This window comes from Eptatretus burgeri, chromosome 10 (assembly GCF_056783735.1).
Source record: "Eptatretus burgeri isolate ZD-2024b chromosome 10, Ebu_testis_v1, whole genome shotgun sequence".
NCBI classification, from domain to species: domain Eukaryota; kingdom Metazoa; phylum Chordata; class Myxini; order Myxiniformes; family Myxinidae; genus Eptatretus; species Eptatretus burgeri.
Window position 1 is genome coordinate 57,372,526 of NC_140970.1, and position 13,033 is coordinate 57,385,558.

Genomic DNA, 13,033 nt, shown 5'->3' on the forward strand with positions numbered 1-13,033 from the left:
GTGCGCGCCATGGCGAATCGCTCGGTTCTACAATTCCTTCTTCCAGTAATCGCTTGATTTCTGAGGTGATGAAATTCATGTCAGCAGTGGTATATCGCCGCGATTTAATCGCTATCGGTTTGCAGACCGGCGACAAGTTAGCGAACAGCTGGGGGGACGTCACCTCCGCGGTGGTCAACGCATTTAAAATTAGACGAGGCTTGCTTCCTCCAAAGGGTATTTCGACGCTCGTGTGCTGCTTGAGGACATTATGACCCAGAATTACGTCTGCGCACAAATCACGAAGCACCAGTACCCTTACATCCCGATGCGTGTACCCTTTTATGTCCAATTCAACATTGCAGTACCCTCGTACGCGGGATTGTAGTGAGGTGGCGGCCATGCATACCGTATTGTCAGTCGGGTGGATTATCCATTTCCTGCCCTTCACTAGCGAGCTGTTGACGAAACTTTCAGAGCTACCGGTATCAATCAGTGCCTCAGCCATATGCCCGTTAATTCGTACGTTGATGATAGCCTTGGATAGATTCCCCGGGGAGGCTGCAGTTAATTTATTTTGCGAGTAGAGAGCCGCAGAAGTGGGTTTATTTCTCCTTCGAGTAGATTTACATACCCTGGCATAATGCCCTTTCTTGTCGCAATTCATGCATGTGGCATCTCTGGCGGGACATTTTTGACGAGGGTGCCTTTTGTACCCACAAAAGAAGCATTTACCAACCGGAGCAGTTGCTGAGGAGTTTGACGTGGCCTGGGTATCCGGCTCCTCGGGTGTTTCTCCATCCCCTATGTCTGGCTGTGTCTGTGCCAGTGGGGTTCCTTGGGTTCCCATCGTAGCAGCGTTCATTAGCAGCATCGGTGTCCCAAATGACTCAGATTGCTGCTGAGCCGTATCCATCGCTTGTGCCTGATCGACTACCTTGTCAAGAGTGGGTTGCGCTTTCTCTAGTAAGCGTTGCCGTATGTGGGCTGATCTGAGTCCTTGGATGAATGCCTCCCGTGTGGCTTCCTTTCGGTGTTCCTCGGCGCTTACGGCCCGGAAGCTGCCGTCTTTTCCCAGCTGATTCAGAGCTTGCAGGAACTGATCGATTGTCTCCCCGGCTGCTTGCTTGCGTGTGTTGAGAAGATGTCGTATGTATACCTCGTTCTTGGGCTTCACGTAGAGCGCCTGCAGCATGTCGATCGCTGCTTCGTAAGTGTCGCACTCCGAGAAGAGCCTGTACATGCTGGGCGAGACATGATTCACGAGAGCGGCAAATTTGTCAGCTCCCTCCTCGATGATGGTCAGATAGTGTGAGAAGGAACAGAACCAATGCGACCATTTCATTTCTGCGTCAGTCGCGTTTGGGTCTGCGTTGAACCTCTCTGGTTTGTAGATCTTGTCCATCGTTGGTTGAGAGAGCCGAGAAAACCAAATGGATTAAATTGAAATGAGAGCGAGAGAAGAACCTTCAGAGTTTAGGCTTTATTCCATTTGATTGGAGCCGCTTCTGCGGGCACACCGGGGAATACAGGTTCAGCTAGGAGTACATAAGCAGTAACGTATACATGTGCGATTAATCATCGCAGACTAAATCCGCGTAAGCACGGAGTTCGATATAATCTCCATTCTCACCAGTCAATGAGCACCTTCAGTCAACGAGCACCAAGTGAACAGCCGATGTAAATGGCAATGCCCCGGGGACAATCACCCCGTGCCGCGGAGACCTCCCCTTATACGCGAGACGCACAACATGTGATCCCGCGTCATGTCCCTCAATTCACCTCAATTCACCACAAATATAAAGGTAATATTTATTTTTTCATAGCAAAAAGACTTTAATTTGATATATTTAAGAAGCGAATGTAAGAAGAATTCTCCATTCGCTTCTTGGCTTTGCCTATTCCATATTAGACAGAAATAATTTGTCCGAACTTTATATCTATTTTGACTATGATGGCTTGACTGTGTGACAATTGTTCACAGTCAACATTGAGTCATCATGAAAACCACAACCCCCCTCCCCCGAACTGACCCTCAGCTTATTAGTATTATATTTCTGCTTGGACTTTGTTGATTCATTAACACCGACTCATTATTCATGATGCTCCATGTTTCCACCAATCAGGTCATCCCATCCTTTCTTTCTCTCAACCAATCAACGTTGAGGACATTACATTGGAACTTCACAAATGAGAGTTTGGTTCTTTTTCTTCCTCATCTGCTTATGGTTTTATCCTGAGGCATGCAAGTCGAAAAACGTCCATTTTATTGAAATGCATTGATATTTATTCGTGTGGATTTGTTAATACTTCATTTATTTACTTTTTGACACACACCGTGAGATAAAAAGGCTGCTGTGATATTGCTTTGTTTATGAACTTGTTGCTGTTCTCATTTAAGATCTTCATGAAAGAAAGTTATTTTTAAAAGTTACAAAACAGAGAAATGGTTCCAATCGGAGGTCACGGTAACCCAACGCAGAATTGTCTGTTGCCGGAGGCCTCAGGACGGAGGTTGGTTAAAGGTCCGAGGAGCTCTTTCGTGATAAACCGAGACCCCTGATCCGTAACAGTATGCTGTGAGATCTGTTTTTTAATTCGCAGCTTGAATTGTTGTCTTTCCCACCTAAATATATGTGGAGAACGTAACGAGCATCGTGGAACTCTGTTGATATCCGACGGGCCACGAGTGGAGTATTGACGTGAAAGTGTTTCAGGAACGATCGATCGCGAGTGAAATGCGACACAAATACTCCATGGGTTTCCCATGTGATATCGAGAGTGGTACACAACGCCAGTTCGGATTTATAGTTGTGCCGTGATCCCTTAAATTGGATGTTTTTTTAGACATAAAGCAACTCGGATCTTCGGCGCAAAAATTGTTAAATCGATGAGGTCACAGCAGCCATGACGTATTTCAAGATGGCTGCCGCGAGTGGCGTGTGGAACGAGAGGAAACGTCAGGAATGTCCCATTCTCCTCACTCACAACGCGAACAACACACGAGAGATGGAGGAGAACACTGAGTTGAGACGTTCTGTGTTTTCTTGAACGGTGTCTGAGGTGAGTTTTTAAGGACGGTGAACATTATAGATAAATGGATTTAACAAGGTGCAACCAAGTCTGAGGAAGGAGATTGATTAGCAAGATGTTGTCTGGTTTTCCCCAATGATGGACACGTTGCCAGCGTTATGGAGTAACCTATAAAAGGTGCTGTCAGCCAAGTTAGCCATTTCCATTGCAAAAAAGCTGCTTAACCGCCAACGTCAAGCCACAAGATTCTGTGTTGCAGGTCGGTTCACCCACTGATGGGGAATGTGACTTGATTTTAAAATTGTTAACGGCCTCCTCCCCCCCCCCTCCCCAATTGAGAGGGGAGAGGAGTGAGGAAGGGGATATGGGTGGGAAGGGGAGGGAGAGAAAAGTATAAGGGAGAGAGAGAGGGATAGGGGAAGGGGAGAGAGGGAAGGGGACAGAGGAATGGAGAGAGAGGGAAGGGGTAAGGGGAGAGAGGGATGAGGGAAGGGGTAAGGGAGGGAGGGAAGGGGTAAGGGGAGAGAGGGAAGGGGTAAGGGGAGAGGGATGGGATAAGGGGAGAGAGGGATGGGGTAAGGGGAGAGAGGGATGTGGGAGGGGTAAGGGGAGAAAGGGATGGGGTAAGGGGAGAGAGGGATGGGGGAGGGAGAGTGAAGGGAGAGGGGTTGGAGAGTGAGGGAGAAGGGTTGGGGAGTGAGGGAGAGTGAAAAGGGAGACAGATCGGGGTGGAAGAGGGAAAGGGATATGGTGGAAGAGGGAAAGGGATATGGGTGGGAGAGAGGGAGAGGGGTTTGGGTGGGAGAGAGGGAGAGGGGTTTGGGTGGGAGAGAGGGAGAGGGGTTTGGGTGGGAGAGGGAGAGGGGTTTGGGTGGGAGAGGGAGAGGGATATGGGTGGGAGAGGGAGAGGGATATGGGTGGGAGAGGGTGAGGTTTATGGGTCGGAGAGGGAGATGGCGTGGCGTCTCCAGGTGTTTATAAGCATTGCAATGTATCCAGCGATTAAGAAATCATTGCGGCCTCTTCCAAGTCAGGGCATGGTTGAGCAGGCCAAAAAACATGGTGGCTTCTGACCCCAGTGAGGTAACCCAGGATACGCCTGAAGACCCTAGAGAGTAAGGTGGTCGAGGATCGCCTGATAAAGGATATAATTAAATAAGGCTTTTAATTATTATCAAAAGGGGTGTTTGAATTTACCCAAACACCCAATTTTCACTCATGCACTTTGTTGGAGTTCCCTTTGTATGCATGCAAAGTTTCAGGATACGAGGTTTCATGGTTTTGGAGTTACGAAGGACACACACACACACACACACACACACACACACACACACACACACACACACACACACACACACACACACACACACACACACACACACACACACACACGTTTATTCGTATCGATAATAAAATAGTTTGTTCAATTTACGATTATTTTTTTCTTTCATCTGCATGTCCTGAATGGAGTCTGGAACAATCCTAACCAGGCACAACAAATCCCACCCATTTCAGGCATAAAGTTATTTGGGGATCAAATTTAAATTTGATACATCCTTAACCTGAATATTGATTATAAGGAATATTTTAGTCTTAGTTTGAAGTCAATTAAACCATTTTTGACGAAATTATGACTGTAAAATGAATTTGACCTTTCAAGGCCATGTAAGGTCAAAGGTCATGGTGTCAAATGAAAGCCAATAAAGGACTTGATATATATTGTGACGTCCACGGGACTTGAACAGTCCCGCCAACGTAGAATGAGCCGAAACGATGGAGGCGGTTTATTTATTTATAACCCAAACATGGCGGTTCTAATCGCTCTACCGCAAACGGGACGAGGAAGGTGGCACGAGTCGCTTTTCACTGAGTTGATGAAGTTTATTTGTTTTTATTATTAACCAGAAATAACAAGACTCGGCAAGAAAAGGGATCCGGGGAGATTCGACGGGATGGTGTGGGATCGGGTGTGGGGAAAACGCAGACAATTCCAATGAATATACAAATCTCAAACCCTCTAAGGCGCCGAGTACACACACACACACACACACACACACACACACACACACACACACACACACACACACACACACACACACACACACACACACACACACACACACACACACACACACACACACACAAAACATAGCTATTTCTGGTGGTGAGGATGGACCATGGTGTGGACGCAACTGTCCCTGGATTGGCGTCGGACGAGCTGGCCTTGCTCTCGTCAGGGGGGGCAGGAGAAACCGTGGTGCTGTCGACCTCCTGGTCCTGGCCCAAGTCCGCTCACAGCCACCAGGGAACCAGTTCTGGCGCCAAGTTGCGAGCAGGAGAGGGAGGCAGGTCCGCCCGCCGTTCGACCCCGTACTCCGAGTCAGCAGAACGCCAGAGCCAACCAAGGTGAGGCACGAGGCTCAGCAAGGCTCCGAGACACGATGAAAAACAGGATCGAATCCGCGCAACAACAAGCACGCTTCCAGCACAACAACCTCCACCCCAAAAAACACGATCTTTTTGTCCCGATCTTCTTCCTCTTCTTTTTCGACCCCGAACAGAACCTTTTTATCCTCCCGTCCTCGTCACTTCCAATCGAGCCGTTTTATTGACCCACCGCCGTCGCCTTCCGCCAATCGTGATCACGGGGCGGAGCCATCCGCAGCACTGTCCTGTGATGTCACGGCCAGCCTCCAGAGAATACTAAAAGGGGTTTACGCAGACACACTTACCCTATCCCGTATCCCTATCTAATTACGTGACAATTATCATTTCCCCCTTGAAGAAATGAACATTTACTAGACAACTTATCACCACTGAATTGCTACTTATTACATCGAGATCCTGGTAAACTCGAACAGCATGGCATACCTAATTAAACATCCTAATTACCCTTTGAATGCATACCCCCCCTCAAACGTAACACTGCCCCCTCCTCTGGTACCGCAGCTCCTGCAAGGTATATCACAGGCGCTACCGTACCAGCCTTAACACTTACTGACTCACACCTAATTAACCTAACGAAATAAAGTAGGAGGGGCAATGGGCAGCGAGTCGCAGCTAACCTACCTATCCTGCTTAATGTACTACCCCCTTATGGCCTTATCCTCGCCTAAACAATCATTCGTTTTTTTATTTTTTTTTATTTTATCACATGAGAGCACTGAGTGAAGTTGCACTCCATCCTCTGGATCATCGCTCTTGCCCAGCACTCTTCCAGTGATCTGGGGAGGGGAAACAAAAGGTTCCACAAAAACACAACACTTATACTTTACATTCCTACTCTAAGCCTTAACGACACTATTCACAGGATATTTACACTTGACCACCTCCCCCAGTGGATGCTAATAGACCCAGCGTTACCTGGGGAGCCAATTTTCAAATTTGCTTGCCCCAAAATTATGCGGACATCATGCCCTTGCTGCACATGTCAAGTTGTGCGGGATCGAGTGGGACTCGTACATCTTCACAACACTCACACCATGGTCATCATCACATTTCTAGGTCATGGTCCTCATTTTAATCATGCAGGCTGAATCCCGTCGTGGCCGTGGGGTGGGTTACCACAAGATGATGGGGGCATCTCAGGTGCAACCATGCCCACAGGTAAGCTTTAGTCCAACCCGGACGTTTCTCCGCCCCGCTCCCTTTGATTCCCTCCCCCCTGGTAGCCATCAGCTCTAATCCCGTACAACACTCTGGAAGGGGTCTCACTGGCTCCTCTGGCCTTCCTGGGTCGCCAAGGTCCTACCCGCCTTGGTCGCCCAACCAGACCCTCTCCCAGTTGCCTCCAGACACTGTCACCATTAGCCACCAGGTGGTGAATCTCCTTGAAGGGGGTCGCAATTCACGCTCACCGTGAGCTTCAGCAATCCCTGTGGACAAGCACATCATCCCCACCCACAAAACCCACATGACTCCCCCACCCCATCGGCCTTACAAGTGACACCTGCATTTCTAACACTTCGCCGACCATGACCTTCCCTGTTACCACACCATGTCCAATAAAAAATCAATGTGTGCACCATACATTTCACTTCTTTAACTTAAAACAACTCACACAGCACTTCTCACCCGATCCACGCACCAGCCATTGGACAGCCACTTGTGCCCGCTTTGTTACCAATTACCCACTGTCCCGATTGTCACTCTAAAACCCAGCAGAACTTACAAACCCATGCCAATTTTCCCACAATTCATTTTTTTCCACCAAAGGAGGGCACTTCGCCACAATCTCAGCAGCCGAGCATGGCCGTATATGCTCAGCCCAATCTAGTCTCCCCGACCCCCGACAGTGATCTCCGGACCCGACCTATGAAAAGGCATCTCGGATAGACCTGGCGGTTCAGCAGGAGGATTCACCCTCTCCAAGTCTAAAAGTCTATTGGAGGGTCCCTCCATCGCCGGGTACCGGCAATATCGTTGCATGTGTCCTCTTCGCCCGCACCGGAAACAACTCCCCATAAAAGGCCCCCGTGAGTATCGGTGAAATGTCTCTTCCGGTTCCGGACCCCCTCGGCCATAATCGAATTGCTCTATTGGCTGGGCTGGACCCCGCCGCTTTGGCGCACTAACTACCGGATTACCCTTTATCAAACTTGACAGTTTCTGGCAAATTTCCTGAAACATTTGGGTAATGCCAATTTCTCCCAGCCCCCCTCCCTGATCCTGGATCTCCGCCTGTCGGATCGTCACTGATGGCCTCTCTGGAACCTGACCCGGCCGACTCCATGAGGCCAGCCTGGCCGCGCACTCGGCCGCTCGGTGAACGGTGGGTGGATCCTGTAACTCCACTAGCGCTCGGACCTCAGGGTCAGGAAGAGCAGCTAAAAATTTCTCTAGTGCCAGTCTGTCCCATGCCTCCACTGTAAGGTCCCGATACGCGATCCTGACTGATTGGTAAATGTCCTGTGCCAGCTCCTGCACTGTCTCACCCGGCTTTAATCTGCGGTGCTGGAGCTGGGCCCGCACCAGATCACAGTTTGCCGCGAACCCAAACCGACGGCTCAACGCCTCGCAAATGTGGGAGCTGGTCAACATCCCTCCGCGATCACGTTTAACACATCTGCGGCTGGTCCCCGCAACGTTGCCACCAAATTCCCTGTACGTTCCCGCTCATTCCACCCGTTTAGTCGGGAAATGCACTCAAATTGCGTCAGAAAAGCTTCAACGCTCCCTGACCCGTCGAAATTTACCAGGGGGATCACTTTTACGGTGGCCCGCTTCTCAGTTTCTCCCTTGTCCGAATCCGGCCCAGGGATCAAACACCCTTGTGGCTGCGTATCCAATTTCGGAGCCCGCTGTGGCCAAAGATGTTTTGTGGTGAGGGTCTCATGGGTCAATTTTTCCTCCTGTTCCAAATGTTGAATGGACCGATTCACCTCTTCCCGCAGGATCTTCTGGGCCCGCACAACCTCCTCCAAGGCTCCGTCACGAGTTTGTAGCTGCTCCTCAACCAACCCGGACACTCTACTTACAAAAGACGGCTCTACCAGGCCTTTATCCAAGACTTCATCTTGGCTCATAATTTTATCTTGTTCGTCCAAACGAGCCTCCAATCCTTTTACCTCCTCTGCCAAATTCATCCCTTGCTTCCTCAGCTCTCCCCACTCTTGTACTTGCAGCTGCATACGAGCATCCACACAGGCACGATGACGTTCCAGGCCTTCATCCACTTTATCAACCCGAATGTTCGTTGCATCAATTTTCCTTCCTGAAAGTCCCCGAAATGTCCATCTTCTCTTCGCCATGTTCCCCATCCTATCCCCATCCCTCTCCCTTCCACAGTTCACCTAATGTGTCTGTTCCCCACTGTTTTGTCCCTTCCACTCCCGCCCCTCTTGTCTCATGCCTCCTTGCTGTGAGTTGTGTGTTCGCTCTCATACGAGCCTCGACCAAGGTATACAAAAAAAAAAAAAAAGTACAGCACGAAAAGCTTCGGTGTTATCTTCATTATGTCGTGTTTGTTTTCATTTATTTTAAAATTAACCGAAACTGTGATCCTGTCTTCCTCTCCACTTCCTAGTGTTGCAAAAAAGTGCCTGTACCACCTTTGTGTTACCATGCGGCATCCTAATGTGTGCAAAGATAGTTTTGGATCCTGATGGAAGGGGATGTTGCCTCCGGGGTCCCACCTGTGCCCACAATGGGCTGCCATGTATGTCCCACCGATTGTAAAACGGACCGGTGATATCTCTTGGAGAATTGTACATATGATTTTACCTACTAATGTTTTATTACATCATTTTAATGTTTTAAATTTCGTTTTGTGCCCCTTTGGTATGGCCTCTGAAGATTTATATCACGCCGATGTTGTCTGTGCAAGACTGACCCCACTTTTTACCTTTTTATCACAATTGTGCTGTCACATGAAAATTGTATTTTCTTTACGTACTTCTATTTTTGGATTGCCGCTAAGTTCCAAAAATCATGTTGAATCTGCTCTCATCAATTTTATTATAGCCAAAGGGAAACTTGCAATTTATAAAACAAGGAAAGCTAAACTTCTTGCAAACTCTGATGCTGATTACAATGTTTGAACAGTTTTTAAGGCCCTTGCTGTGGCCATATTACGTGCAGAATTTTATTTTCACCAAATATAAATAATCTGGAACTGTTGAAGCAGAAATGGTGTTTCAGGAATGCATTGTGTAGAGGAGACCAAAATGATCTTATTATTTCATTTTAATTGTGTACTTGACCTTTATATTATGACTTGTTTTATATGTTAAGTGTAACTTTTTTCTCAGCTTGCATAAATAAATGTATACAAAAGTCAAAGTCTCTCTTTGCCCTGGTCGTCACAAAGCTCTCTCTGTCTCTCTGTACTGGTCGTCGCATCGCATCGCGCGATGTAACGACCAGGAAATCATCAGCGACAGCGCAGACACCAGCGCATGTCACATGAAGCCCTCAGTAAAGGGACCAAGGTCATTCTGTACGAAGACTTATGAAATAACTAATACTCGGGTCTGATACAAGTTCACATATGCAGTCCCACTGAGGTAAATTTCCAAAACTAATATTGATACAGAGACTTGCAAATACCACTCGGTGCTTCGCTGATGGGAATACTGAAAGAGGAGCAGAAAGAGGGGGTGAGGGGTGGGGGGGAGAGAGGAAGACAGGAGGGGAGGCAATGAGGGTGGGGAGGTGGAGTGATAGAGGGAAGGTGAGGGGGGAGGGGGGAGAGAGGAGGGGGCAGGAGGAAAGAGAAAGAGAAAGAGAGAGGAGGTGGGATACAGCAAATAAGACCAATGCTTACCTTGCTGTGTTTCACCCCCCGGGGATCTTTCACTGGTCGAGGGTTAAACATGACCATCACCGCCGCGCCTCAACACAAAGCACCATTTCCTGTGTGTTTTGTATTTTACGGCGATGGCCCCGCTTCACACAGGGGTGGCAAAGGTTTCATCGGCTTGAACTGTGTCCTCCTGAACCAGATAGTCCGGACAACCGACTGAAGTACAACACAATGACTGTGAGATTGTAGGTATGGGGGGCGCAGAATGCAGTCATCGTTGCTGTGTTTGCTTGCAATCTTGCTTTAACCTGTTGAGAAGTTTCAGTTGCTCTGGATTTTTGTTATTCCTTGTTTTTGGTCATCATTTTGTACTTCCACTGTATCTTCCTGTCCTGCCTTTTTTTCTTCTGAAATCATTCTTCTTCTATCTGCCTCCTCTTCTTCATTTGTTCTTTGTTGCTTATTTTCATTGTTCTTCTGTCTTCCTCCTTCTGTGTTCCTCTTTCTGACTTTCTTCTCCAGCATTGTTTCTTATTCTTTAGCACTGAGGATTTCACATGATATTTTATCACAGTGTTTGACATAGTTTGTTTTTTTAATCCTTGTAGAGCTTCAGGATAGACAATGTTGCATGTTTTTCCATGTGGAGCCAAGATGAAAAGATTTTTGCCATTGCCAACTCTGGAACAACCAACATTGAGTTGGCCATGAGAAAAGCATGGGCTTTGCAGGTTGAGGCCAACAACTTTGAGCGATTGTCATTGTGCTTTGTTGATGCTCATGGCAAAACTGAGGCAGACAGGGAACTGGAGACTTCGAAATTGAAATGGCTCATCAGAGGGCAGGTCAGGTCAGGTGTGGGAGCATGCGCCAGAGCAGTGTGTTGCTGCGTCCACTTTCCGCCGGTACTCCGGGAGCCTCCGTCTGGCGATCCCATGCTTGGCCATCCCCATCTCCTTGAGATGCTGATCAACCTGCTGCAACCACGAGGCACGTGGTCAGGCCATTGGCCTCCTCCACACACGAGACTCCCTCGCTGAGAGAATATTGTGAGCAGGATCAGCGTCAGGAAAATGAGCCACATGTCCATACAGCTGCAGCTGACGCTCACGGAATATGCAGGTAAGAAATGTCATTTGAGTGTCTCTCTCAGCAACTGTTCATTGGAGAAAGTCTGACCAGCGATAGCCAAGGATTCTCCAAAGACACCTGGTACCAAAGGAATTAAATCTCCGTCTCAGATCCCTGGTCAGGGTCCAAGTCTCACATCCATAGAGCAAGACTGGAAGCACCAAGGACCTGAAGACTCGGACTTTCGTCCTGCACAGGTACCGGCAGCGCCACACCCCATGATGCAGTGAATCCATGACTCCACAGGCCCGACCCAGACGTCTGTTGACCTCTGGCTCAGCCAGCAGAGATATGAATATCACCACCAAGGTAAGTGACTATCTCCACGACCTCAACATCCTCACCACAAACAGGTACGGACAGGACAGCAGCATCAAAGATGTCATTGAAAGCCTGGATCTTAGTTTTGACCAAGGAAACCCATAATCCTAGCAGCTCCGATTCCTCATTCAACACCTCGAGGGCCCCAAAAATGATATCTAGAGTGTCCGCAAAGTTGACTGCATCATCTGCGACATCAAGGTCAGAGATCTTGACATTCCCAAACGATGCACCACAGCTTGATCTCTCTGACATCCTCCCTAAAATCCAGTCCATACAAGTGCTGAAAAGTGTGGTGGCCAGTACACACCCCTGACGAACTCCAGTAACAACTGGAAATAAGTCGGAGATGGTATCACCATATCTCACAGCACTTTCAGTACCAGAGTATAGATCAGACATTAGATCGATCCGTTTTGGTGGCACCCCACGAAGACAAAGAATACTCCAGAGGGCATCCCGATTCACTGAATTAAATGCTTTGCAGAGATCAACATCGGCTGCAAGCAGCCCCTGCCGAAACTCTCATCTGCGTTCGGTAAGGACCTGAAGAGTAAGGATACGGTCAATCGTTGACCGCTTTGGTGTAAAGCCTGACTGCTGTGGATGCAGGTGCTCAAACAGATGGTGGCGAACCCTATCAATAATTATCCGAGCAAAGACCTTGCCCGGTACAGAGAGCAGCGTCACCCCTTGGTAGTTGTTGCAATCTTGGCAATCACCCTTCCCTTTCCAGAGAGGGACAACAAGGCCCCTCTTCCAATCAGCTGGGATGATGCCTGTGTTTCAGGCAGAGCACAGAATTACATGCAACGACATGAGAGCAACATTTCCACCAGCCTTGAGAAGTTCAGCATGGATGCTACAGATCCCTGGAGCTTCACCCCATTTCAACCGGTTCACCGCAGACAGTGCTTCCACAAACGAAGGTGGATGACAGTTGATTGGAGGGTCAGCAACAGGGATTATAACACCCCTGACGTCCAACTCGACAGCTGGTGGATCAGCCTGGTACAACCGCTCAAAGTAACCAGCCCACCGGGCCTTCACTTCTGACTCCTCTGTCAAGAGCCCACCACACTCTGCTCTAACTGCAGCACACCGAGGGACGGGCTTGGACAAACGCAATGCGCGAATTCCCCTGTAAGCAGAAAGAGAATCACTTGACTACAGGTGATGCTCTACCCCCTCACAGATTGCTCGCACATCGGCCTCCTTATCCACCCTTAGCACACATACAATTTTACGCCTCAGCTCCCTGAATAGCTCAGCCCTGCCATTCAGCCTGGCCTGACGACTTTGGTCAATGGTATCCAGTGGAGACAA

General features: G+C 48.6%; 1 protein-coding gene across 6 annotated transcripts in view; it reads left to right on the plus strand.

Annotated features, from left to right (window-relative positions):
- LOC147018638 (sperm motility kinase 2B-like) overlaps positions 1-13,033 on the plus strand; it is a 170,380-nt gene that overhangs the window by 142,828 nt on the left and 14,519 nt on the right. For 4 of the 6 annotated variants that reach the window (XM_085898524.1, XM_085898525.1, XM_085898526.1 and 1 more), the window contains one exon: positions 2,106-2,224. The exons of 1 other annotated variant lie outside the window; for it this stretch is intronic. The gene's annotated coding sequence lies outside the window, so the exon portion shown is untranslated. Of the gene's footprint in view, positions 1-1,322; positions 3,043-13,033 lie in introns of those variants that run through there. One more of the 6 variants, XM_085898528.1, reaches the window with a different exon arrangement.